At 39.8% G+C, this 4,899-nt stretch overlaps 3 long non-coding RNA genes across 3 annotated transcripts; 1 reads left to right on the top strand and 2 right to left on the bottom strand.

Moving 5' to 3' along the window:
* Nucleotides 1-1,600: 1,600 nt before the first annotated feature.
* LOC121467265 lies at nucleotides 1,601-2,321 on the bottom strand. The gene is made up of 2 exons (XR_005977384.1): nucleotides 2,059-2,321; nucleotides 1,601-1,991 (listed from the first exon to the last, which is right to left on the bottom strand). It is a non-coding gene; the product is annotated as an uncharacterized LOC121467265 (long non-coding RNA).
* A 122-nt stretch (nucleotides 2,322-2,443) lies between these two features.
* On the top strand, nucleotides 2,444-3,425 carry LOC108149204. Its single transcript, XR_001774612.2, has 2 exons — nucleotides 2,444-2,842; nucleotides 2,913-3,425. It is a non-coding gene; the product is annotated as an uncharacterized LOC108149204 (long non-coding RNA).
* Nucleotides 2,787-4,547, bottom strand: LOC108149205. Its single transcript, XR_001774613.2, has 2 exons — nucleotides 3,389-4,547; nucleotides 2,787-3,320 (listed from the first exon to the last, which is right to left on the bottom strand). It is a non-coding gene; the product is annotated as an uncharacterized LOC108149205 (long non-coding RNA).
* Nucleotides 4,548-4,899: the final 352 nt, after the last annotated feature.

Raw genomic sequence — 4,899 nt, 5'->3', positions numbered from 1 at the left:
AACGAACCTTTTAAGATAACAGATAAACTCAAGTTAGATCACCACATCTCACAAAATAGGCTGCTTCCGAATAGAAGTTATGCATTTAGGAAACACAGATCCCACATCTATGTGCATAACTGATCTAATAGCCTGATTCCATTGCCGCATTAGTGTACTTTTTAAATGTGACTGATTCCATTGGCGCATTAGCATTTAGTAATGCTACTCCGACATGTGAGTGGCACTAACAGCTGATCTGGGCTTGTATACTTTTGAATTTTGGCAAATCCAAAAGAAAATAATTAAAATTAATGAACATGAGTGAGTTTACTAAACTCTGTAATGCTCAGCAGGACATCAATATTGCGACGGAGGCATTTGCCAACTTGGACGACAAAGAAGAGAAGCTGATTGCGTTGTTATGACGTGTTTGCAATGGAGACCACCACAGTTTCTAAAAAGGGCAAGGATCCCCGTATATGTGAGAGTTATTTAATGCCAGAGATCCAGCAGTAATGCATTTTGGTACTGCGAGCAGAATTTGCAGCGTGCGCTCTAGGTTTCAGTCATTTTTATACAAAATAGATTTTATATTCAAAAGACATCAAAAATTGCGCCAACCTTGCTTATAGAAAACAGCTGGTGGTGGCACGAAGAATTTCGGTATTTTCCAGTATTCCCTGTGTAAATACATAAATGCGCATTTGGCTAAATGCGTTTTAATGCGACAATGGAATCATGCTATAATAAACAAAGTGCAAGCATTAAAAGCAGAAGGACATCAGGTAGTGGCAGCATGTTTAGATCTGCAAAAAGCCTTTGACTGTGTCGATATAGGAATCTTAGAGAAAAACTCCTAAATCTCAACGTTGCCTGGTTAACTCACTTCCTTATGAGTGAGTTCTTGTCAAGGGGAAGAGTCGCCCCACTTTGTTTAATCTATACACTGCAAGTCTTCACAATGCAGACGATGCTACCTTCTCAGGAGCAAGGGATATACTTTTAGAAAAAATAGCAGAGTTTGAAATAGAGTGTAGAGAGCTTAATTTATTCTTTAATCCAGCTAAGTCCAGCGTTATTCACTTTAATCTGCGCAAACAGCCGCTTCAAGTTTTTTATAAGGGAATTCCAATTAAAGATGTAGTGCAAATCAAATATCTAGGACGAATAGTAGCCGCTAATAATTCTGCATGCGCAAACATTGAACAGGTAAAATAATCAGCAAACAAAACAAATGCATTTTTAAAATTGCTTAGTGGATGCACTTTCGGGATAATTCCCAACAAGGTCTTCTGCTTTAGAACGCGTTTGCCAGAAGAAGTCTAGAATATGCATGTTCTTCATTTAGCAAAATGTCCAAAACAGCTATGGATAGGATAAAAGTACAAACAAATTTCAGTCTTAGACGCGTACTCGGCTTAACAAAGTGAACACCGGTACCGATCTTATATCACATGGCGGCGGAGCTTCCGCCCGAGTACAGAATTTGTTTTTAAACGGCAAAAGAATTGATAAAAGTTTTTGCCCATGAGTTGTCAGCCAAAGAATCACTTGTATCCAACAGTGAGATTAATAATAGTTATGCCAAATTATATAAACACTTTAAACATATTCTAGATCAAGTTAAAATCTGTGATCCATTACCTGTACATAATAGTAAGATAAGAGTAGACCTAAATTTCTTTAAGGGAACTGCCAAAATCAAATGTGATATGAATACAGCTAGTATTTTACAAATATTTAAGGAAAAAATGGGATCTCTTAGGAATAGAGACTTTGACATCATTATCACAGACGGGTCAGTAACAGATAGGTATTCAAGCGCAGCGTTTTTAGTAAATAGCTCGAACTTCACAGACAGTTTCTGTACGAACAAGATTTTGTCGTCTCTATCGGCGATTGATAAGGCAGTCGACAATGTCGGTAAGCATAACTCGTGTAGCCCTCTTGACTGAATGCAGAAACAGCGCAACTGCAATTTTTAAGTCCAGTCACGACAACTACATAACCTGCAACTTAAGAAAGAAAATTGCCAATCATCCTCAATTGGTGGCTGTTGAAATTCATTATTCATACCAAGCCACACTGGCGTACCCCAAAACGAATTCATGGACTTGGCTGCCAAAAACGCTCCCTCACACGGTACCTTCACTGTTGTGGGATGGAGTATAAAAGATGCCACAGCGGAAAACACAGATTAATACAGGAGAGCTGGGACAAGGAGTACGCCGAATTCGCTAGTGGCAAACAGCGGGGTTACTGCGAACTCTTCCCAAAAACGCTAAACAAATCTTGGTTTAACAACTTGAACTCAGGCCTTCGGCTATAAAAATCATAAAGATTAAATGTAACGCTTACAACTATACTTAAAAAAATGCACTTATAAACAATAACAGATGACAGTGCAACGATTCGATAACTCATCGCACACAAATCACGTTCCAAATACAACCAAACAACACTACCCAAGACTAAAAAAATACCACGACATATACAAAATTATAATTGAATATCTCGAAAAAATTAAGATAAGCATTTGAATAACCAACCAGTAACCAAACCAATAGATTGGCGATTTCCAAGTACGCGAGGGCGGACAATTAACTCCACGGCACTTACGGGCTTTGCGGAAACTTAAACCACAATTGGACGAAATTGGTGGCTTTGGTGTCATTGCCACATCGCACCCAACCTTCCTTGGGTGCCCCACGGGTAATGTTGGAGGCACACCCCATCTCCGGCAGACCGAAGTCTATTCCTTGTGGATTATGATCGACTCATCTCCCCGCCCAATACAGACATAGTTAGACGCGCGGCTAGGGCGCGGAATTAAGCTTCTAATTCCAGATTAGAATTTACAGTGAGTATTTAGCACAATGTTGACTGCATGATTTTCATAAACTAATGATTTTACAATTTATTTATTGCAGAGTTGAACGTTTGGTCATGGTCGACGCTGCAGCAAAAAGGGAGAGACTGCTTGCGGCGATTACCAGCACGAGTACGGTACCTAATAGTCCGGAGGAAGCTCAACCTTTGGCCAGAAGGGACCGGATGCATTGCGTCGGTGGTCCCAGGGATGACTACGTACCCAGCGCGGGTATTCGTTCCCGGTACGGACTCATCGAGGGAATCACCGTATGTGGTCGTCACGGAAACAATTGCTGGAGGCGTTGATGCCGCTGCTGATCTCTGCAGCTGCTGCTGCTGATGTTGCTGCGGATCGCTGCTGAATGCTGCTGCGGATCGCTTCTGATGCTGCTGCGGATCGCTGCTGACGGTCAGGTGCAGCCTACTTATCGTCTAAGGACGACGTGGTCTCCACGACTAGGTTAGGTCTGCCAGTTAAGTGTCTTCTGTTCACGAGTTTCTAAAATTAGATAGGGTTCCTAGTGCTTGAACTTACCTATGCACAAATAACAAATTTTAAGTACTCCTTTTTTCTCCGACCGTTTTTTAACCACTTTTTGCAGCTACTGAAGTAAAACCCAGACCTACACCAATGTCGTTCGCCATTTTCACTCCCGCTCTCCCAAAATGGGTCAGTAAACGCATTCAAGGTCATTTAACCATTTGATGGATGGTGGAAAATGGATGGTGGCTCTGTAGGAACACCAGTCCACCATCTACCATAAATCACAATCGTTTCGCTTGGATGGGCTCTGTGGGACTGGGCTATAACGGCTTAGTTACACTTGGGTTGCTTCATTGCGTCTGTGGCTAGACGCTGTTTATTATATAGGTTTTGTATATGCAAAATTTTGATTTTTACTAGATATTTACTCGATATTTGGCATATCGATATACTATCGTGGGGAACTATCACCACTATCGACCGAAAACAACTGCAAAAATAGCCGGTAAAAAAGGCGGGAAGATTTTCCTTGTCAAATCAAAACAAAGAACAGCTGTTCAAACGTTATGCAGCACGTCTGTCAAGTGTAAAAACCTATTCTGCTTCATTGCTTCTCTTCCGATATCGATAGAAGACGTGCGTGAGAATAACTAGGATATTAAATTCTCATTTTCATCCAGTCTGCCAAATGGAGTTCAAATATTTTGTACGCATATTTAGCGACATGGTCAAATGGGTGGAGATTGAAAATGAATCTTGCGATACTATTGTAGGCTACTTTTCTTCAATTCCATAAAAAAGCGTTGGGACCAGGCAGGATTTTACAAACTATAAACGCATGTCATTATGCAAAAAGTGTTTAACAGAAAAGATTGATCTAAGTAATCTATACGACTTAGCTTAGCGTGCTGATGAAAATAAATTGCAAGTTGGTAGCTCTTTCAATGTATTCAATAGGCATGTTTGTCAGAACTAGAGGTTGAGTCAGTTAGTCTATTCAGGGGACGACACACATTCACATCTGTAATATCGTCAAGTCGGACTGCGTCTGATTTGATTTTAATAATGTCAATATTAATAAGCACTTCTCACTGTCTGACACACAGAAATGTAAACCTATTATCACAGAAATTCTCAGGCACTAATCTAAGGTACATATGTATTGCTATCACAGATTTTTGGTACATTGCATTCTGAAAGTTTATGTTAATTTTTTATGTCAATATCCTGTCCCGGTGTTGCTATTTCCTTACCTATTCCTAAAGACTTTATTTCCCTCCATGTTTGACTAGTTGATGATGAATTTTTAAATCTACTTCTATAGAAGTTTGCCTTCGCAGAGTCAATTAGTTTATTTACTGTCTGTCTTAATAGTCCTCTACCCTTTGCACTTTTGGTATGCGTCATTTTGCGCTTTTCTGCCAACTTGATTTCGTTGCTTAGGAAAGGCTTTTTAAAATGTTTGTTTATTTTGCGACTGACTGGACCAAAATTATTATAAGATTGAAAAACAATTTTAACTAATTATAAGCCTAATGATTTCATGTCACTTTTGAAATCTG

The sequence above is a fragment of the Drosophila elegans genome, unplaced genomic scaffold, assembly GCF_018152505.1.
Source record: "Drosophila elegans isolate 14027-0461.03 unplaced genomic scaffold, ASM1815250v1 contig_291, whole genome shotgun sequence".
NCBI lineage: Eukaryota > Metazoa > Arthropoda > Insecta > Diptera > Drosophilidae > Drosophila > Drosophila elegans.
The sequence above is the reverse complement of the archived record's forward strand: the minus strand, read 5'-3'. Positions and strand labels throughout refer to the sequence as shown.